Source organism: Pinus tabuliformis, chromosome 9 (genome assembly GCF_031772625.1).
Source record: "Pinus tabuliformis cultivar Carrire ecotype Pingquan chromosome 9, CPIR1, whole genome shotgun sequence".
Taxonomy (NCBI): domain Eukaryota; kingdom Viridiplantae; phylum Streptophyta; class Pinopsida; order Pinales; family Pinaceae; genus Pinus; species Pinus tabuliformis.
In genome coordinates this window covers 1,483,734,658-1,483,759,412 of record NC_142307.1, presented here as the reverse complement: position 1 = coordinate 1,483,759,412, position 24,755 = coordinate 1,483,734,658, and positions in this window count along the sequence as shown.

Below are 24,755 nucleotides of genomic sequence, written 5' to 3'. Positions count from 1 at the left end.
AAGAGAGGAGTGGCAAATTCTATCAAGGAAAGGAGAAATCAAGCTAGGATCAAAGCGGAAGATCCAGGTTGGTCTTCTCTTCTTCTCTTCCATCTATCACACTTAAAGGAACTCTTGAAAAGCTTTCATTGCTTGTTTCTAAGATAGCTACCCATCTTAGTGGGACTAGCAGTTCGAATTAACACTAGTTTTCCCTGAAACACCTACTCATTTTTAGGATACTACCTGAAAGGAGACAAATATCCCTTACTCAAATTACAAATTAACTTTGTTGGTTACCTATTATTTTTCTTTTCTATGAACTCTGTTTCTATCCTCTTATCAATTGATTACCTCCTTTGCTTATTTTTCTCAATTATGCTCCACTTCTTCTCCGCTTTATCCATTTCTAGATCTATATCAACTTCAAATTTAATGACTTCAGACTCCTTTACAATACTTTCAGTATCAAAAACATGGTTATATAACTAGATTCTAATATGGATTATTATTCACGAATTTCATGCCTCAAATACAAGTTAGAATTATGTGCACTTCTTGTAAATGTCAGTCCATCATATACCATACTGTAAAGTGATGAGTCTTTTCAATGAAAACTTCAAGTTCTTCATACCTTTTTCTCAAGTTCCCATGTGCCATAATTAAATGATCAACAATTAACTATGAACACATAATAATCAACCTTACAGACCATTGTAATCAATCTTTCAATCCACATTAGTTAGCCTTCAATTAACTTTTAACACATAATAATCAACCTTGCACACCAATGTAGTCAGCCTTTACACATCACACCACTTTAACCAACCTTGACTCTTATCTTCATCACTGAAGTCAACCTTCAATGAAAATCTAACCTTCATAGCCATTTGACATCAATGACAACATTACTAATAGATACCACTCTATAACACTACCTCCCACTAGATAACCAATGTTGAATGGGAGGTGTTATTTTTAGCTAACTCAAACTCCATGGTCTCATTATGGAAATGAGGTTACAAAATTTTTTCTTCTCCCAAAGTTAGCATAATTAAATTTGGTTTGCACCATCGTGACTAGCTCATCAAGAGTATTCTAATGATATAAACCTTATCCAAATCTAAAAACCGAATCAAAATATATGGCCATTTAATGTTTGACCAATCTAATCTCGCCACGTCAAAATAGCTCTACCACATGGAATTCCTATGGCCTTATGTGGTTTTGCCACATCACCCACATCCCCCACCATGGATCCTTCCATATTTCTGCTCCTTTGTAATAGTCCTTGTTAAAAATCCATGTAAAAATATATAAATACCACAGATGATGTGACACGTATTCCAAGCTGAATGTTGGGTGGTACATCCTAGTGGGGGTGTTAATTTGGTTGTTTATGGCTAAGGAAACTAGCAAAGGAAATGACTAAGGCCTTGGAAAGGAAAAATGGCATTTTTTGCACATTTATTTATGAAAATAATGGAAATTAGGAGAAAAGGAAGGTGAAAGTTCACATGTTGCATGTGAGGAGGAAAATGAAGGAAAATAATGGAAAATGAAGAAAATAGAGGCCTCATTCATAAAAAGGATTTTGAGGATCATTTGGAAAGATTCTCCTTTTGAGTGTTAAGCTCTTAGGTAGTGTAAGTTCCTTGCTCAAGATTATGCTATGGTTATGCATGGGATCAAGAAAGGAAAAGAAGGCAAGAGGAAGCAAAGATCAAGAAGGGAAAGGCAGGATCAAGCAACTATAATAGACTTCATTTCAGGTATCGACTTGCATGTGTATTTTCCTTGCTAGATTTGGCATGCATGGTATTGCACGTGGTTCTTTTCTATCATGGCATGGTTTTTCCAGGTGTAACAATGTTTTTTAGCGTAGCCTTGCCATTTCAGAATAGCCATGGTGTGATGGGGTTCTCATGTTTTGGTTGAGCTAGATTGTCGGATGGATTCAAAGCTAAGTGGGGTGGATCTATGAATGATAGAGCACATGGCATAGTGGTCCCCGAACCAGACTGTGGATCATGGTAAAGAAACTGGCCTAGTGACCCTCGAGCCAGACTATGGGTTGCAGTAAAGCCAAGATTGTGTTACCTCGATGGGCCTAGGAATCCTTGTCAGCGAATGACGGGATATACAGTAAATCCAAGAGGTGTTTTTCTCTCTGTTGGGCCTAGTAACCCCATGTTTGGGATATACAGTAAATCCTGGAGAGTGGGTCTCGGTTTAGGGCCTAGTGATCCGGGCTTGGATTACGGTAAAGCCTAAGAGACTAGGAGAAAAGAAAATTTCTCACAGTGTAGGTAGAGAAATCTGGTGGCATCCATGCTTTTTTGGCCTAATGATCAGGTGGAGATCATAGTAAAGCCTGTTATGATGTGTTCATTGTGTTGGCCTAGTGATCCGAGATGGATTATGAAAAATCCCAGTTTCTATTGATGAGGGTGAGGTGGTTTAGCCTCGGTAAGCCCTGGTTGAGTTCTTTTGGTTTGAGTCCCACATTCATGCTTGGAATATGGCATGGGGGTGAATGACTGAAGAGAGATTTGGCTCAGCCATTCTATGGTCAAGTGGAACATGGTAGTCCTATATCTGGTTGGTTCATTGCATTCATTAATGAGAAATTCATTCCCTTGGTTTTCATGTGCAAATGTATTGATGTATATGTGGATTTTGATGGCTGATATGATTATTTTATTTATGTTCCTATTATGCTGGTTATATGTACATTTTGTGACAACAATTATGTATGGTTGTCAACATGTTTTTACTTGTACATGAATGGATAATGTGTCTATGACCTAATATATGAATATGCAGCAAATGGCATGAGGGAAAAATGCTTCATAGAGATTCTCAGATAAGTATGAGATCCCTACACTTAATTTTGTTATTTACACATATAGATTGCATGTCGATGATATGTTTGACGAAATACCTATCATGGATAGTATAATTTGGTTAAGGTCTTGTTGAGCTTATTGCTTTTGCATCATTGTTTCCCTATACTTTACTAGACACTAAACTATCGTTCCATTATGGCCAGTGGCATGGGCTCTGATCCTGAAAAAGTGGCTTAAATCCCAGGGTCATTGGCACAGAATTGGCAATTTTGGTCCACAGTTGTTGGCAGGCAGGCCTATGAGAACGAATTTGGGTTTCTGTTTGCTCCCTTTCCCATAGCATGAGAGCGACTATGGCCTAAGAGGTCCAGAACAATAGTGGGACCTAGGGACATGCTGTCTGAGTGGCTGACTTGTCTCCTGAGGGTTCTGTTGATGATGTTTGATAACTATGTGTGATGTTTCATCGATTCCACTTCCTTAAGGTCATCTAGCAGGTCAAATTTGATCATTGTAGCCCCTCGTCTCATGTTTACCCCAGTTGGCATGGTTACTTGGGTTGAATGTGTTAGGCATGCATGCATGTTAGTTGCATGTGTGTCTCTTGTACTTGCATACCATGTACTTATTACATTTCTTGATGCTTGAGTATGGTTGTAGTATGGTTATCATGGAAGATTTGATATTGATTTAATGAAGAGTAATTGTAATGAGCATGTGATTAGTTGCATATGGATTATATATCGTTTACATGTTGATTTTATGTCACCTACTTACATCCTTGTATGTTAGGTTACATTTTGAATATTTTGATTACATATATTAGCCTTGTAGGTTGATTGCAAGAACTGATCGATTATGTTCGACTACAAGCGTTTATGCGTATGTGTAGTTGGTTAGGCATTGCTTATACATATTGATGGTTGCATGTGGAAATGTGTACAATGGAGTAATGGTTGTTGTCGTGCATGAAGTCATGGTTTTTGAAGTTGATATGGTCATGCATTGATGACTGAAATCTATCTAGAATGATGTGTATATGGTTTGGTACTCATTTGTTATAAGTCCATATGTAGTTGTTATGCATGTATAGTTTTGGTTATATTTATGCGCGAATAATAGGTCAAACATACCTTGTGAAGTCATTGTATGCAATTTCGGTCATCAGGGTGCTATTGGTTGTTATGATGCTAATGTGTTGGCTGAGATAGAACAGGAGATGCAAATCACCATAATGAGGTTGCAACATTAGAGTTTGGGATAAGAGCAGATCATCATACAAGTATTGTATGTTTGGCATGCAGGTATGTAAGTTAAGGATTGTCATATGCATTAGGTCTATATACATTAGGTTTATGTAGATGTCTTTTGATGCTATGGTTATGTACATAATAGATGATAGTTGATTAGTATAGTCACATGCACATGTGTCAAGAATGACACTAACCTATAGTTGTATGCATTTCTATTGTAGTTTTGTATTAGATAACCTAATGATTATGTTATATGTTGTTGATGAGTATGTTATAGGTTAACTTGTTGTTGTTATATGATAGTTAGCTTGACGATTAGGTTATATGTTGTCGATGAGCATGATATATAGCTTATGGTTGTTATATGCTAGTAACTTGATGATTAGGGTTATTTCATTAAGATCTTGATGTCATATGTACCATGCTAAATTCGATTGGCCTATGCAGATGGTTAGGGTTATGACATTCAGGTATGAGTCGACTTATTGTGTTGCATTTTGTGTTACTAATGTAGACCGATTGTACATATGTGATTGTTATTCATGAACAACAAATGCTTATGAGCTTCTGATGTGAACATGTTAGTTAGTTACAATTATGGATATCATGATTTATCCTTGAGTTGATATGTTGCAAAGTCGTATCATGCTAACCTAGATTTATTGTGTAGACAAGATAGCCTCCCATGATATATAGTAAAGTATGAATTTTCTTATGTTGTATATTTTGTGCTTGGTTGTTTGATTATGATGTTTATTTGGTGTTTGAGTGTTTGGTGCCTAGTTGATTTATTTAACAGGGTATGTTTGCAAGTTGGTTGAATGTTTGATGAATTTAATAATATGAGTATGTGTTCAAATGATCTTGTTTTAAGATGATTGTACTAACACACATGTGTTGGGACAATTGATATGTACTTGAATGTAGTTGACAGTTGTAGCATTATGTCTAATGACTGTGAATTGAATATGGGTTATGACATGATTGTTTGTCAAAGTTGATTTCAAATTGATATATATGATTGTCCTGATATTTGGAACATGTGTATGACATGCGTGATCACTTGCAGGAAACACGCTTGGTACAACAATATGAGGTAACTGGTGTATTGTTATGTTTATTTATGCACTAACAATTATGCATTAATGACAACATGATGTAGGGAGTTGCATGGAAAGAGAGATTTCCATGAATATTAAAGGAGGCTTAGGTTGAGCTTTCCTTGGGAACCATGGGGATTGAGTCATGGTGTTTGTTGTTAGTCTTGTGCTTTTGTTTTTTGTATTTATTTTCTTGCGCTTGATTTGAAAATTTATTTATGTCTAGAGTATGGCCATACCGCTTCGTTTTCAGAGCCGTGTTGTTATTGGTTTTCATGGTTTTTCTTATTGTTTGTTTCTTGGCATTGCCTTTTATGTTTTGAGTCTTGGGAATTGGTTGGGAAAGGAGGAAGTTAATGGAGCTCGAGGAGATATGTGTGATACTCGATAGGTGATGTAAGACACGAATGAAGCTCAGTGCATGAGTAAGTGCATCAGAAGGTAAGACTATGACAATCGGTTGGACTAGTTGGGTCTATTGTGGTAAATGGATGATGATAGAATAGTCATAGGAAAGGTAATCAAGAAAAGGTAAATTAAATGGACCTGAGATGTCGGATGACTTGACTAAGCTGGGAACAATGGTTCTCAATGTTTTGCATGAATAAAGGAAGTTCTCTTAACCTTGACCTTGATATCTAGTATTTATGTTTTCATCATGATTATGATGATGTTTATATGTATATCTTCATATGACATGACCATGATTTTTTTATACTAATGTTTATGTATATGTATGTATGTGTCTATGTACCTGTTGTGGCCACAACCACCACCCTATCAAAACTTTCCTTGGCAGCAATTTTGAATGGGTCCCCTAAAGGTTGGTCTTCTACCTCTCTGAATGATCTATTTAGTCCCAGAGACTTTAACTCGTTTCCGAGCCAAATTTTCAGTTTTTAATGGTCAAGACCCCCCTTTTTAGACCCTGTTGCATGGTCCATTCATCACCCAGCCTAGCCCTCCATTCATTCCCTCCATCGGAACCTTTTAAGCCCTCAAAACCTTCTATTGCATCATTATTCCCATCATAATTCTTTATAGTGGAAATACTTTGCAAAACATGCATAAATCCCTTTTTTTTGGGCCTATCACAATTAACACTACGCACTGTTTCCTTTTGGACCTGATGGCATTATCAATTCAAATTCATATATTTTGGGTCCGAAGCCATGTCGCACATCGCTATCGACAGGTCCGGGGCTTTTATATAAACGCGCTCCACTTCCTTCCAGACTTGACGGCATGATTAACCATATTTTATATACATCGGGTCCGGACCCCATCGCATATCGCAATTGGCGATGTCCATGGCGTGAACATAAAGTGCAGTCCGATATGGTGGACCCGTCGTGGCTATTAAATATAACATCTATATATATATATATATATATATATATAATATATATATATATATATATATATATATATATAATATATATATATATATATATATATATATATATATATATATATATATATATATATATATATCTATATATATATATATATATATATATATATATATATCGGGTCTGGCCTAATCGCATATCGCAATCGGCGGGGCCCTAGGCCTGCGCATATTGCAATATGCGATATGGCGGACCCACCAATCCGATTAAACATAATATATATGCTATCAGGTCCACCCCTCCCCATCGCAAATCACTATCAGCGGGGTCTAACGCTCATGCATAAGGTGCGACACCATATGCCAGACCCGCTAATAATTTTAGGCTCAGGTATATAAAATTTGAAGTCCGGCTGTACGGCCTGGACGCGGGTTTTCCCGTGTTTCTTGTGTATTCGGTAAAATGCTATGGTCGTGGTTTTTTATGGAAAATTCCATATGGCAGACCCAATAGGGTATAGGTTCCCACCTATAGTATTTCAAGTCCGAGTTTTGGATTCCGCTCTGTGTTTTGCGAGGATTTTCAATGTAAATCAGATTTACATTCACGGGACTTAATCAGTGCATAAATTAAAAAGAAGTGGGGATTCTTTCACATTTGATGTTATAAACATAAGATTCATGTTTTGTAGGTGTGTTTTTCATATGTCTCATAGTCATAGTTGATATGAGTTATTTTGCAGGCAAATTTGAGCAGACCCGGTAACAGATAAAGGTGAGTTGTATTAAGATGACACCTCTGCTCCACCGGTGTCAGCATTGCGAAACACACTCTGTGAAAGGGAAGACAGACTGCCATAGTGCATAATGGAGGAACTCCTTCAGTTCAGTGGAAGAACTCATGACAACACTAATCCATCAAGATGTCATCACTGCCATATACATCACAAAGCATGCCAGATGTGGGATGATGAGTGCAACATCTTCAGTTTCCTTCAGGAAATGACAGAGAATGATAGCCACTCTACACAGGTGCTAAGAAATGATACATAGTCCTTCTTTGTTCCAAAGCATCCATTCATTCCCCTAGGAAGGAGAACGCTCCACCAAAGGTGACCTCAGCATGTCAGCGGTTTCATCAACCATTCTTATCTGTATACGCTGATCTGTGTAATGAAAGAGGGGAAATTAAAGGTCATGGAAGATCGACGGTCATTTAGGGCTGCATAAGTATTACCCCTGGATAGGAGACAAGGGCGTTTTGTTTGGAGAAAAACAACTTTGATTTATTGTGAATAAAGAGGACTGTTTGGTTCAAGAAGAAGCCTGTGTTTCAGATTTATTTTTCCTTTTCTCTGATATGTTTGGAACCAGTATGTTGTTGCTTATATAAAAATAGATGTGATTTGTTTCATGCATATGGATAACTAGCAGTTCATGGTTTTTCTTGGTTATTTGAATGTAATTCAATAGCATTGATAATTCATGAAAGACTGCTGATTGCAGACTTTGTTAAACATCAGTTGCAAGTGTTATTTGTATGGAAAGGAATGTATATTCCTATATAAGTAATTTCATTGCGATTAGGATTAAATGCAGACTTGTTCTTATGTGGACCAGTAATTGATTCATTTGGACTTGGGATTTATATATGATTTTTAACCTCCTTTGTTTTGCTCCTGCAAGATAGATTAGGATAATTAGGACTAGATTAGAGTAGTTAGAAGTAGTGTAGATAGGATTTAATACATAGTTCTTAGCTGTTTTGTTGTGTTGATTTAATCAAAGTCTTCTTCTCAGAAGCAATCTTTTGACACCTATTACAGTTCACGAGGTCCTTTAAAACCCGTTGGAACTAGCCATTCCAAACGAAAGTAGGCCTAATTGGGGTCTGTGATTGGTTTAGTTCCCCTTGTTGGTATAGTGAAAATTCACCATGTCAACAAAGTGGTGCTAGAAGGAGGGCCTGAACCATTGTCCACAACTTTTTATTATTTCATTTATCAATGTCCATATGGACTCGAAAAGATTAATGCATGGATCGTGAAGGTTGAAAAGACCCTTCATCTCATTCAGAAAAGCCTCATTTCGAAGAAGAGACACTGTGGGAGTATCCTGTCACTCAGGAACAACCAGTCAGAAGACTTACTCGGGCTTATGCTCGTTCCCTATCATAGCTCCCTATCTTTCAGTCTTTACCTTCGATAGCAAAAAGAAAGCCAAGGGTCTATCACATAAACAAATAGACATCTGCAACCGCTTCTCTTGAAGATATTGTGCTTGATTCTTTGCAGAGTATCGACTCTCCTTGGGAAGAAATTCTTGAAGATCTACTCTCTGAAGGAAATCCCTGGCCTGATTTGGGAATTCTTAATCAAGAAAGCCATGAAGAAACCTCCAACCAGAACATCCTTATCCACAATATGGCTAACATTCCTCTTCTAGGTGGGAACTAGTGTTAACCAGGTGGAAACCAACTCCCACCTCCTTTGGGAGAACTTCCTCCCTGCTTGCTCTAGACGCCATATCGATACCTGGACAACAACATCCCTTACCCAAGAATGCAGAAAGAGTACTCCCTAAATTCGACACTAGGAAGGAAGACACTGCTAATAACCATATTCACTCCTTCCTGGTCGTGCGCATGCTCGGGGTGGCTGATGAAGATATAGTATGTTGCCTATTCCCTTTTACCCTGATTGGTGCATCGTCCACATGGTACTTTAGCTTGAGAACCGGATCGATCACCTCGTGGACTGCCTTCCAACAGGCCTTTTTAGACAAGTATGGTGATGACAAAACCCCCGTGACCTTAGTTTTAGAACTATCCCATTTGAAAATGGAAACCAAAGAAAAGGTTAAGGATTTTAACATTTGGTTCAACACCTTATTCAACAGAATCCTGACCACCGCTAGACCTACTGAGGAGGTGCTCATGGAATTATAATACATGGAATTCTAATGAAATGCTTAGTCTCACAGCATGCCATTATACAACCGGAGAAAATAAAGCCTCTCAAGCATCCAAGAAGAATAATGGGAGTGATAACAAAGGGGCTGAAACCAAAGAAAAGGAAACCACAGATATAGAAGGGTTGCATCAGATCATTAAGAAGTTGAAAAATATAGTGATCGATATGAAAAGGAATTCTAGAGAGAGTACAAGCGGGAGTGGAGGAGAGTATAACAATAGAAAACCTTTCAAACCTTTCTATCGTAAGAATACAGAAGGTGGTCATGGTCCACTTGCACTGCCTGCTCCACCTAATGAAGGGAATTTAAATACAGAAGAGTTGGCTCTCATCGGATCGCTCCTTAACCAAGAAAAACCTATAGTGGAGCTAGAGTTAGAACAAGAAGATGAGGAAGAATACCAAGTAGAAGAGCCCTTGGAAGAAGAGTCTCAAATCAACGTACTATGGGATTTATATACAAACAAGAACAATGATGACCAAGGAGACAGTATGGCAGAGATCCACACTAATGAAATCCACACATGAAGCAAGGGGCCACTTGCGGGTGTGATGAAGCTTGTAGATCAGACCAAGAAAGATGTCCACCCTGTCAAGGCACCTTCTCCCAAAGCTCCTATTGAGAAGGGTAGACCTAGTGGTCAGTCCAAGAATACCCCAGTTGTAAATCATCCAGAGGAAGAAAATGCATTTCCCACTGCAACGAAGGTGACTCAAAATGGTAAATTCCCACCTAAGAATGGTAAAACCGGTATGTTTACTCTCCCCTATCCTGTTTATAACATTGATTACAATATTGTTGATGATCTTAAGAAATCTAGGGCTAATATCACATACTTTGATTTGCTGAAATTAACGCGACAAAGAGATTTGATCTTGAAAGCTATGAACGAGCGGAACTGCAAAACTCCCACCATACCAAGAGACCAAAACCAAAAGTCAGTCTCCAGACCTGTTAGTACTCTCAGCACAGCCCAAAAGCCAGCAGCCATGGAAGCCACCCTATAAAAATTGAATCGAAACCCCCAAGATGTCAGTGCAGCGATGATAGGAAGGAAATCAAAATATTTGACTCCCCCTTTCCTTATCACATTCGAAATCCTCAACATGAACGTACATAATTGCTTGGTAGATTCTGGTGCCTCATCCACTGTGATGCCTGATGCTATTGCCAAAAGACTACATGTGATACCCGAGAAAACTAGGACTCGAATTATGCAATTAGACATGACAAATGTGAAAGTGATTGGAGAACTAAAAGATGTGTTGATTTGGATGGCTGCTAAACCACAGTACACACAAGTCATTGATATAGTGGTAGTTGATATACCCAAGGCTTATGGAATGCTACTTAGAAGGGATTGGTCAACAAAACTCAATGGATATTTCTCAACTGATTGGTCCCATCTCTTGTTGCCTCAGAAGGGAAAAGGTGATATGTTGAGAGTTGATCGAGAGAGATACATGAAGTATGTGGTAATGGAACTAACTGGTCCCAATGAACTTGTAATGTTTAGCAACTCCATCCTTGGGAACTATAGTTTCAATGTTTATGCTACAGAAACCTATTTTAGAGAATTCCATGCAGAAACAAGTGAAGAAACTTTGACATACACACAGTTGGGATCTCCCTCCCATAATCCAATTGATGAACTATCTTGTATTATAGTAGATGATAGGACTAATTTTGTAGATAGTAGTTCAATTGATGTAACATTAGATTCTATATTTTGGACACTCTATTTTGATGGCTCTAACTACCTTGAAGGTGCAGGCATTGGGAGAATTCTCATTGACCCACAAGGGAACCAAAATTTGATGGCCAAACGGTTGGAGTTTGCGTGCACCAACAATACAACAGAATATGAAGGTTTGCTGCAGGGCTTGAAGAAAGCCATTGATATGAAGGTAAAAAATCTTAAAGTTTTTGGTGACTCACAGATAATTGTGGATTAGGTTAGGAAAAGGATACATTGCAATTCACCACACCTGGTAAGGTACCAGCATGAGGTATGGAGCTTAATTGACAGCTTTGATTCATTTAAAATCACATACATACCCCGAGGGAAAAACCAAGATGCTGATCTGATGGCTAGTATGGCTGCTAAACTTTTGCCTGATTTTAGATTGAAGAAAAATAAATGTTCTATTGAATTGATCTTCAGACCATCCGTGCCTGATAACATCTCAAATTGGTAGGTGTTTGAAGATGACGAGTAAATCCTTGAGTTCTTGCACTGCGATAAGACATTCAAGGATGCAGTTGTTGATGAAAAGGAGCATGACATGCTTATCAACGAGAGGGAAGATGAGGAAAAGGATCAGCCCAATGTGATTCCCAAGTCAGTTGTTAAGATGGAGCACCTGTATGACTTGCATGATAAATTCAAGAAGCCGACTAACTGCAAAACACATAGCTCATCTATGAAGTATGAATCGGTCAACCTAGGAACCAAAGAAGACCCAAAAAATGTCAATCTAGGCTTGGGGTGTTCTCCACAAGAAAAGGCTACATTTGTCAAGCTATTTAAAGAATACAAGGATGTCTTTGCATGGACGTATGGAGACTTAAAAACCTTTGATACCAGCATCATGCAACATGTAATTCCTTTGGAAAAGGAGGCTAGGCCCTACCAACAAAAGCTTTGTAAGATGCATCCAAGCCTAGAACCGTTGGTGAAGAAGGAATTAAACAAATGATGGATGCCAAAATCATCTTTCCTGTTAGACACACATGCTGGGTAGCCAATCTCGTGCCAATGAGAAAGAAAAATGGAGACATCAGGCTATGTATTGATTTCAGAAACCTGAACAAAGCATCGCAAAAGGATAACTATCATGTCCCTTTTATGGAACACATTCTTCAGTGCATTTCTGGGTCTGAAATGTTGTCCCTTTTAGATGGGTTCTCAAGATATAATCGAGTGCCGGTATCTAGTGGGGATCAGCTTAAGACAACCGTCAATACTAAATGGGGCACCTACGCATATCGTAAAATGCCTTTCGGACTTATTAATGTGGGTGCCACATTTTAGAGAGCTATGGACATAGCTTTCCGAGGGTTGATTAACAGATCAATAGTGGTTTACATGGATGACATCACTGCGTATTCATATCACAGGAGGGATCATATTTATCACCTGAAATAGATTTTCAAAAGACGCCGAAGGTATGGAATATCGTTGAATCCCAGGAAGAGCATCTTCGCAGTCACAAAAGGGAAACTGTTGGGTCATATCCTCTCTAAAGAAGGGATTGTTATTGATCCTGAAAGAATAGAGACCATCATGAGAATACCACCCCCTGTAAATAAGAAGGCCATGCAATCTTTCTTTGGGAAGATCAATTTCGTTAGAGAATTTGTCTCAGGTTTTGCGGAAATAGTGCGCCCCATGCAGCTGATGATGAAGAAAGACGCTGTGTATAAATGGAGTGATGAAGCCAAGAAAGCGTTTCAATGAATGAAGGAAGCCATCACTGAAGATCCATCATTGTTAGCCTTGATTTCGGCAAGGAATTATTCTTGTACACTTTTGATTCTGATGTTTCATATGCCGCAATAATCACTCAGAAAAATAATGAAGGCATTGGGAAATGAAGTCCCTATTTCTTATATGATCTCTAATCTCCAAGGGCAGAACTCAACTACCTAGACGTGGAGAAACAGGGCTTTTCAGTTTTCAAGGCCGTAAAACATTTCTGCCCTTATCTACTAAAGGCCAGGACCAAAGTAATCATTCCCCATCCTACTGTAAGAGCCCTCTTCGTGCAGAAATAAATGGGTGAATGGAGAGGGAATTGGATAACTGCCCTTCAAGAGTTCTACCTCGAGATTAAGCTGGCACAGATAGTTCAAGGGTAGGGACTTTGCAGGCTAGCAGTAGAAGCCTTGGCGGATAAAGAAGGGGTGTCGAAGAGCTAGAAACGCAGAGCATGCATTATGCACAAATGAAATTTAGGGAGGAGCCCCTATGGATTAACGAAGTGCTGATGTATGAGTGAGAAACATCGGAAGCCTTTTTGGATCTTGAGTCGTGGTATTACAACATATACCTCTATCTAATATAGGGATCATGTCCTGAACACATGGATGCATCACAAAGGAGAGCACTCAGACTGAAATATAATCAGTATCATTTGGCCAATAACATATTATACAGAAAAAATTATGATGGAATTTGGCTGAGGTGTTTGGAAAAGGATGATGCTGACCATGTATTGAAAGAAATGCACGACAACCCAGCAGGTGGTCACTACGACGAAGAGACCACTGCTCACAAAATATTAAGAGCTGGATATTATTGGCCCATAGTGTTCAGAGACTCGCATGCTTATACTCACAAATGCAAGGTGTGTCAAACTACCGCAGGACGAGAAAGAAAGCCAGTTGTTCCCCTCAGGCCTGTTATGATTTATCAACCATTCCAACAATGGGGCCTAGACGTCATAGGCAAGATTACTCCAAACTCTTCACAACAGCATAAGTATATACTCATAGCAACTGACTACTTCACCTGATGGATCGAAGCCATCCCGCTTCGGAAGGTGAACGAAGATGAGGTAATATCATTCATTAAGAAATTCATTATGAACAGGTATGGCATCCCTGACACTCTCATATTTGATAATGCTTCTTACTTTTCATCACTAAAATTGACTGAATTTTCTATTGATAAATCAATCCACATAAGGTATGCAACAAACTATTACCCCCAGGGAAATGGAGTTGCAGAGTCCTCAAATAAGAACCTCATATGCATAATCCGTAAGTCTGTCATAGACAACTAGAGGAACTGGCACAACGCTCTAATAAATGCCCTTTGGCCTGATAGGGTCACCCCAAAAGTGGCCTTAGGAAACTCCCCATACTTCCTCATCTATGGATAGGAAGCCATCCTACCTCCCAACGTTACCCTTCCCTCTTTACAGCTCTCCCAATCTTCAAGAGGAACCCCCTCTGCCTTACTTCAAGAGAGGATCAACCAACTGATGTGGTTGGAGGAATTGAGAGATAAAGCCAGAAATAATTTTGGGAATCACCAAATGATTGTAAAAAGATGGTTTGATCATCATCTGGCAGTAGATAAAGACTTCAAAATAGGAGAGCTAGTCCTGAAATGGGACAAGTTGAGTGAGCCAAAAGGTAAACACACGAAATTCCAACACTTATGATTGGGCCCATTCCAAGTAGTTGAAAAAATTGGTTGAGGAACTTATAGGTTGAAAAATTTACAGGGAGAGACTGAAAAACTCCCTGTTAATGCCCAACATCTGAAGAGATACTTCCAGTAGACACCGTATGGTGGTTACCTCCTAAGTAGGTTAGAATTCATTTTATTTTTGCGGTTAGTTTAGTTGCATTTCTATCTTTTCCTTTTTGTTTTCAGCAGTTTATTTTCCTGTTGTTTTGAATTACTGTCCTTTTCAGCCAACGAATTTCGGCCCTCTCGTCCTCTTCTTACCTTTCTCAGATTTTCCCTCATTCACCACCTTCAGCCTTTCCCTTCCTCATTAACCTGTTGATGATTCTGTTGTTTCTAAATCCATCATTACCTTGCAAATCAAGCAAATTTTTAGTCAGCCCATGATAACTTGAAGAATCAGAGGTGGGATTTAAACCAAAGGCACTCATTGACATCTATTGGGAACTATGTGAGATCTGCTGATAATTTGGATATCTAGAGCATGTAGGGGCATCCTTATAAAACAAAAAATGTGTAACTACAACTAGAATGGCATGGAGGAACGCATTTTAAAATCCCACTCAGACCTAGCCTATACTTTCTTGTAAGGTTTGTAGTCATTCTCCATCGGTCCCATCCACCACACTAAGTTTTCTAATACCTGTCATCTACAAGTAAACCTCCTTTCATGGGCTAAAATCACTGTCATATACCTGTGGCAGATCCAATTGTGCTCTAGTCCTTGTGCCTGAAATTGGAAGAACTTATTTAAAAAGAAAATGAAATGTCAGGTCCTTGTGCCAATCTCGAAGGACAGGTTGTTTGGGAAGTCGGTTAGAGTAGGGACTATTACTGGGCTCAGAGTACTAGTTGATACAGTGAGCCCAACCTTGCTTAAGAAGTTTAAAAATATGGAAAGATCCATGACTGTGCCCCATTCAATCATATGAAAATACAACACTGAAATTCTTATATAAAGTGCAGACAAACATATTTATATCAAGTTTGATGAACAATAAAGGGCTGAGGTACACACCTAAACAGGTACAGACAAAACAGTGATGGCCCCAAAAGGATTTTTGAAAGTGGGAAATAGGTAAAGGAAGGTCAATAAACCCCATAATACTACCATTGGAGAATGCCTATCAAAATCCAATCAGTAAGTAGAAGCTATTTGTCTCTATCCCACCTGAAGCAATTAATGTTGAAGTGGAACCCATGCTTGTCCATCTATATAGTTTGCATTTCAAGTTTATCCTAACACCATGATGTCCCATTGATCCAAGGTTTATTTGGAAACAAAGATAACTGGTTCGCCATTTGTTGTGGCCACAACCACCACCCTATCAAAACTTGCCTTGGCAGTAATTTTGAATGGGTCCCCAAAAGGTTGGTCTTCTACCTCTCTGAATGATATGTTTAGTCCCAGAGACTTTAACTCGTTGCCGAGCCAAATTTTTAGTTCTTAATGGTCAAGACCCTCCTTTTTAGACCCTACTGCATAGTCCATTCATCATCCAGCCTATCCCTCCATTCATTCCCTCCATCATAACCTTTTAAGCCCTCAAAACCTTCTATCACATCATTATTCCCATCATAATTCTTTATAGTGGAAATACTTCGCAAAACATGAATAAATCCCTTTTTTTTTGGGCCTATCACAATTAACACTACGCACTGTTTCCTTTTGGACCTGACAACATGATTAACCATATTTTATATACATCGGGTCCAGACCCCATCGCATATCACAATCAGCGGTGTCCATGGCGTGAACATAAAGCACAGTTTGATATGGCGGACCCGTTGGGGCTATTATATATATATATATAATATATATATAAATATATATATATATATATACATATATATATATATATATATATACACATATACATATATATATATATATATATATATATATACATATATATATATATATACATATATATATATATATATATGTGTGTGTGTATATGTATATGTATATGTATATATATATATATATATATATATATATCTATATATATATATATATATATATATATATATATATATATATATATATATGTATATATATGTATATATATATCGGTTTCGGCCTAATCGCATATCGCAGTTGGCAAGGCCCTAGGCCTGCGCATATTGCATTATGCGATATGGCAGACCTGCCGATTTGATTAAACATAATATATATGCTAGCGGGTCTGCCCCTCCCCATCACAAATCGCTATCGGTGGGGTCTAATGCTCATGCATAAGTTGCGGCACCATATGCCAGACCCATCGATAATTTGGGCTATTATATATATATATATATATATATATATATATATATATATATATATATATATATATATGTATATATATATATACATATATATATATATATATGTATATATCTATATATATATGTATATGTGTACATATATATATAGATATATACATATATATATATATGTATATTATATATATATATATATATATATATATAGATAATATATATGTATATATATATCGGTTTCGGCCTAATCGCATATCGCAGTTGGCAAGGCCCTAGGCCTGCGCATATTGCATTATGCGATATGGCAGACCTGCCGATTTGATTAAACATAATATATATGCTATCGGGTCTGCCCGTCCCCATCACAAATCGCTATCGGTGGGGTCTAATGCTCATGCATAAGTTGCGGCACCATATGCCAGACCCATCGATAATTTTAGGCTCGGGCATATAAAATTTGAAATCCGGCTGTATGGCCCAGATTCAGGTTTTCCCATGTTTCTTGTGTATTCGGTAAAATGCTATGGTCGTGGTTTTTTATGGAAAATGCCATGAGGTGGACCTGATAGGGTATAGGTTCCCACCTATTGTATTTCAAGTCCGGGTTTTGGATTTCGCTCTGTGTTTTGTGAGGATTTTCAATGTAAATCGGATTTACATTCATGGGATTTAATCAGCGCATAAATTAAAAATAAGGGGGGATTCTTTCACATTTGATGTTATAAATGCAAGATTCATGTTTTGTAGGCATGTTTGCCATATGTCTCACAGTCATAGCTGATATGAATTATTTTGCAGGCAAATTCGAGCAGACCCGGTAACGGATAAAGGTGAGTTGTATCAAGATGACACCTTTGCTCCACCGGTGTTAGCATTGCGAAACACACTCTATGAAAGGGAAGACGGACCGCCATAGTGCATAATGGAGGCACTCCTTTAGTTCAGTGGAAGCACTCATGACAATGCTAATCCATCAAGATGTCATCACTGCCAGATACATCACAAAGCATGCCAGATGTGGGATGATGAGTGCAACATCTTCAGTTTCCTTCAGGAAATGACAGAGAATGATAGCCACTCCACACAGGTGCTAAGAAATGATACACAGTCCTTCTCTGTTCCAAAGGCATCCATTCATTCCCCCAGGAAGGAGAACGCTCCACCAAAGGTGACCTCGGCGTGTCAGCAGTTTCACCGACTGTTCTCATCTGTATATGCTGATCTATGTAATGAAAAGAGGGGAAATGAAAGGTCATGGAAGATCGAGGGTCATTCAGGGTTGCATAAATATTACCTCCGGATAGGAGACAAGGGTTTTGTTTGGAGAAAAACAGCTTTGATTTATTCTGAATAAAGAAGACTGTTTGGTTCAAGAAGGAGTCTGTGTTTCAAATTTATTTTTCCTTTTCTCTGAAATGTTTGGAACCAGTGTGTTGTTGCTTATATAAAAATAGATATGATTTGTTTCATGAATATGGATAAATACCAGTTCATGGCTGTTCTTGGTTATTTGAATGTAATTCAATAGCATTGATAATTCATGAAAGGTTGCTGATTGCAGACTTTGTTAAACATCAGTTGCAAGTGTTATTTGCATGGAAAGGAATGTATATTACTATATAAGTAATTGCATTGCGATTAGGATTAAATGCAGCCTTGTTCTTATGTGGACCAGTAATTGATTCATTTGGACTCAGGATTTATATATGATGTTTAACCTCCTTTGTTTTGCTCCTGCAGGATAGATTAGTATAATTAGGACTAGATTAGAGTAGTTATAAGTAGTGTAGATAAGATTTAATACGTAGTGGTTAGCTATTTTGTTTTGTTCATTTAATCGACGTCTTCTTCTCAGAAGCAATATTTCAACACCTATTGCAGTTCACGGGGTCCCATAAAACCCATTGGAACTAGCCATTCCAAACTAATGCAGGCCTAATTGGGGTTTGTGATCAGGTTAGTTCCCCTTGTTGGTATAGCGGAAATTCGCCATTTCAACACTACCTATGTCACTGTCTGACAAGGTCATCACGAATCGTTCTTGTGGAGGAATGATTTCTTACGCAGGAAAATGACATGAAGAGGTTCCTCCTCTTACAAGGAATCAAGTGGGAAGAGTAGTCATGACAAATATATGAGGTCAGTATCATGTGAATATGAATTTATATTGTATGCTTGTATTATGCCTATGCTTATGTTATGGATAGGTTATATCGAGGGATACATCAACAAAGTGAAAGCAGTGTGGTCTGCGACATGCTGGGACAAGCATGGATAAGACACTGGAAGAAAGGTTTCTTGGTAAAGAGTCAGTGTGGTTTTGGATGTGTGGTATGACTGTTGTGCATATGTCGTATATGTTGTAGTTGTTGCACCTATGATGTTGTGTGCATGTAGTGTGGTTTATATTTAGTGTGTGTCATGTTGATTATGTAATGTTATGTACATGGTGTAGTAGAGATAGTGTTGTATGAATGTTGCATATTTAGTTCTGGGTATAGATGGTGCTATGTACATGTTGGATATGTAGTATTGTGTACATATTGTACTGTGTGCATGATGGATATGCGATGTTGTGTGCATATGGTGTTGTGCACATGTTGGATATGTAGTGTTGTGTACAAATGATGCTATGTACATGTTGGAAATGTAGTGCTATGTACAAGTGGTGTTGCATGCATGTTGTACATGTGGTGCTATGTACATATGGTGTGGTGTGCATGATTGTACAAGTGGTGTTGTGTACATGTTGTACAAGTGGCGCTATGTGCAGGTGGTGTTGTGTACATGTCTTGCATGTGGCGTTGTGTACATGTGGTGTTGCATACATGTCGTGCATGTGGTATTGTGTACATGTGGTATTGTGTACACATTGTACAATGGTGCAATGTATACATGGCGTTGTGTACACATTGTGCAGGTGGTGCTGTGTACATGTGATGTTGTGCACATGTTGTGCAAGTGGTGCTTGGTACATGTGGTACTGGTGTATGCGTGGGATTGAGTGCATGTCATACATGCTGTGTTGTGGGCATGTGGTGCTAAGTATGTACATTGTGTGGTCATGGTATTGTGACATATGCATTCATTGCGTTGCACTCTAGACACATATTTGTGTTATGTTGTACATCAGGTGTCGGTGCATGTAATGTGTTGTACACCGGATGTAGGCTTGTGTATTGTGTTATGTTGTACATTGGGTGTAGGTGTATGAGTTGTGTTGTACATTGGGTATAGGTGAATGAGTTGTGTGTTATAATGGGTGTATGTTTATGCATTTTGTGTTGTCACATGTTGTGTGCAAATGTATGTCTTCTGATGTACATTGTGCACGTATACATATGTACATTGGGTGTAGGTGTATGTGTTGTATGTCAGGTATATTTGCATGCATTTCATGGTGTTATATGACGTGTGTGGTTGTATGTGTGTGATGCACACTATGAGTATGTGCACCTGGTGGAGGAGAAGGCATTGGGTGTTTGTTGGGTATGGCAACCGATCCAATGTGTGTACAAAATAACAAAGGAAAAAGTAAGGATAGATGAAGGATAAGTATCAATATTGTATTTCAGTTTTACTATGCATATGATTTATGATTTTTATCTATGATGGTTGTGTTTTGAGCTAACCTGATGTGATGTTTTTATACATGATGCTAGTTTAACTTGTCGTGATAGGAAGTAAATAGGATTGAAAGTGTACCTTATTGACAAGCTACCGATGAGGTATGATTTGAAATTATTTCAATTTATTTTGAATCTAATGGAAGTTATGTTATTGGTACAGAAGCACGAAAATCCCTGGGTGGGTGGTTAAAATCAACTGCAAGAATCAGCTGTAGCAGGGAAAATAATTGAAAAATGTAACAGTATGCTGGAAGAGCACTTCAGGGACAATGGTACCCAATTGTGTCCATTGATTTCCATGAGCATGCTATGAACAATATGGTTGTTTTGAGGTAGGTATATGCCTTATTTGTTTGATCTTTCGATGCAAGGAAGCCTTGCCAATGGATGGATCGCTCAGGATAGGGGATGCCGGGCAACTTGGAAGGTGAGTGAATGCATGGAAGGGGTGACAAAATTTCCTAAGGGACTGTGTAGAAGAAAAGGGAAATTCACAGATATGTTTATTTTGTTCATTAACATTGTCAGATGGAATCAAATGCACATTGGGAGTGCACCCTAGAACAATGAGTCGGTAACTGTTCGTTGAAAGGACAAGTGGTGTAGGATTGTAGTGTTGGACATTAGGTGCAAATTTGACTTTGCAGTGGATTTTGGACTTCCTAGGAAGGAGGTGAATAATGGTATTACTTTGAGTGTGGAGGTGTGAGCCTCTAGATTCCATTGTTGCAGATGCAGGCATCATATCCTTTATTTTCTGGTTTAGCAGATGTGCATATGTGATTATTGTAATGAGTTGTGTTATAAAGCTCCACTATGCGGTATCTTATCATGTTTTCATGATATTTTGATTTTGAGCAGGTATTTCATTGTAAATACTACAACGAGCTGTGTTATAAAGCTCCATGAGCAGTATTTCTTCTTCCAATGGGTTGTTGAGGTATATGTGTGATTGAACACCGAGGACAGTGTCCCCCGAGGGGGAGGGTTATGTAACAACCTTGGTTAAAAATCATAAAAATATATAAATACCACAGATGATGGGACACATATTCCAAGCTGAATGTTGGGTGGGACATCCTAATGGGGGTGTTCATTTGGCTATTTATGGCTAAGGAAATTGGCAAATGCAATGGCTAAGGCCTTGGAAAGGAAAAATGGCATATTCGGCACATTTATTTATGAAAATAATGGAAATTAGTAGAAAAGGAAGGTGAAAGGTCACAAGTTGCATGCGAGGAGGAAAATGAAGGAAAATAAAGAAACTCATTCATAAAAAGGCTTCTGAGGATCAGTTGGCAAGCTTCTTATTTTGAGTGTTAAGCTCTCAGGCAGTGTAAGCTCTTGGCTTAATATTTTTCTATGGTTATGCATGGGATCAAGAAAGGAAAAGAAGGCAAGAAGAAGCAAAGATCAAGCATGGAAAGGCAGGATCAAGCAACTACAACATGCTTCATTGCAGGTATCAACTTGCATGTATATTTTCCTTGCTAGATTTGGCATGCATGGTATTGAATGTGGTTCTTTTCTATCATGGCATGGGGTTTCCTAGGTCTAACCGTGTTTGTCAACCTAGCCTTGCCATTTCCAGATAGCCATGGTGTGATGGGGTTCTCATGTTTTGGTTGAGCTGGATTGCTGGATGGATTCAAAGTTGAGTGGGGTGGATCTCTGAATGACAGAGCACATGGCCTAGTGGTCCCTGAACCAAACTATGGACCATGGTAAAGCCACTAGCCTAGTGACCCTTGGGCCAGACTATGGGTTGCGGTAAAGCCTAGATTGTGTTGCATCAGTGGGCCTAGGAATCCTTACTAGTGAATGGCAGGATATACGGTAAATCCAAGAGGTGGTTTTGTCTCCGCTAGGCCTAGTAATCCCGAGTTTGGGATATGTAGTAAATCTTGGAGAGTAGGTATTAGGGCCTAGTGATTCAGGTTTGGATTGTGGTAAAGCCCAAGAGACTAGGAGACAAGAAAATTCCTCACAGTGTAGGTGGAGAAATCTGGTGGCATCCATGCTTGTTTGACCTAGTGATCAGGTGGAGATCATGGTAAAGTCTGTTATGATGTGTTCATTATGTTGGCCTAGTGATCTAGTATGGATTATGGTAAAGCTTGGTTTCTATTGATGAGAGTGAGGTGGTTTAACCTCAGTATGCCTTGGTTGAGTTCTTTTGGTTTGAGTCCCACATTCATGCTTGGAATATGCCACGGGGGTGAATGGGTGGAACGTGGTAGTCCCGTCTTCGGTTGGTTCATTTCATTCGTTAATGAGAAATTCGTTCTCTTGATTTTCAAGTGTAAATGTATTGATGTATATGTGGATTTTGATGGCTTATATGTTTATTGTATTTATGTTCCTATTATGTTGTTTTTATGTACATTTTGTGACAACAACTATGTATAGCTCTCATCATGTTTTTACTTATACATGAATGGATAATGTGTCTATGACCTAATAGATGAATATGAAGAAAATGACATGAGGGAACAATGGTTCATAGTAATTCTTAGATAAGTATGAGATCCCTACACTTAATTGTATTGTTTACACTTGTAGGTTGCATGTCAATGATATGTTTGATGAAACCTGTCATGGCTAGTAGGGGTCTGGTTAAGGTCTTGTTGAAATTATTTCTTTTACATCATTGTTTCCCTGTACTTTAATTGATTCTTAGCTATCATTCCATTGTGGGCAATGGCCTGGGCACTGGGCCTGAAAAAGTGTCTTAAATCCCAGGGTCGTTGGCACAAAACCAAAAATTATGGTCCACAGTCACTCGCAGGTAGGCCCATGAGAGCGACTTTGGGTTTCTAGTCACTCCCTTGCCCATAACATGAGAGTGACTTTGGGTTTTTGGTCACTCCCTTGCCCATAAAATGAGAGCCACTATGGCCTAAGAGGTCTAGAACAATAGTGGGACCTAGGGATAGATTATCTAAGTGGCTGACTTGTCTCTTAAGGGTTTTATTGATGATGTTGGATTACTGTGTGTGATTTTCCATTGATTCCACTTCCTTAAGGTCACCTAGGAGGTCGAATCTGATCATAGTGGCCTCTCGTCTCATGTTTACCCTGGTTGGCATGGTTACTTGGGTGGATGTGGGGGGAGGGTCTTACATCCTCCTCTTCCACTATGTGAATGCTCCTTTTTTACTGTACCCCATCCTAACTACTTGTTCCTATTGTTTTTACCACACCAACACGATTTACAAGGAACAGGGACAACATGGCTCTTTTTTTTTTCAAGAGCCCCAAACATCTTTCAATGCTTATATTGATTGTTTGCCTCTTTCTTCTATAGGAAGCTATATGGATTCTTAAATGCACTTTTGAGTTTAGTATTTTCCAAGAAATCCCCCTAGTAAATTCTCCACCCAAGCTCTGAATCTACATCCTTTTCTCATCCAGTCATAGTATTACATTCCCCACATTATTCACTTGAATTTACAATTCGTAATAATGTTTACGAGAGAGATTAACCATAGGGGATGTCAAAGTAGGTGGGATCCCTTCTCTCTTGGTGTGATTAAGAGAGAAGTATTCTACACATTCCTATTTTTTGTGTGAAAAGATGGATACAATTGATTTTTAGCTGCGTATATATGTTATGATTGTTCTTTGAAAGCATTTAGTACTACCTTACTTATATGTGTAAATTTTCTTCACATTGCTTGTATGGGACATATTTCATGGCAATAAGACATTGAAGATATTGGAGACTTAGTGAGCTTGGTGGTTGCTCTCTCATTTTATTTCTCAACATGCAATCATTATACTTTCACAAACTATACATGTTTCCTCAGAAGGATGGTTTTTTTCTTAAATACACAATGGTTTTACCTCTCATGATGATTTCAAAAGGTAAATATTGGGATTGTGATTCAAAAAAGGTCTTCATTTTATATTTGAAAAGAAAAAAAGGCTCATAAACAAAAGGATTTGTGTGGCTAACCAAACCAAAATCATATGGTATATTATATCAACTTCAACAAAGTTAAACCCAAGATCGACATGTAATAAAGCATGTTGCATGTTAACCCTCAATGCCCCATATGAAGGTTTCATAACACATGAAGTGATGGGTTAAAGAATTGAATATATGATATGACTAGAAAATAAATTCCCCACATGTGGTACTATACAACATTGA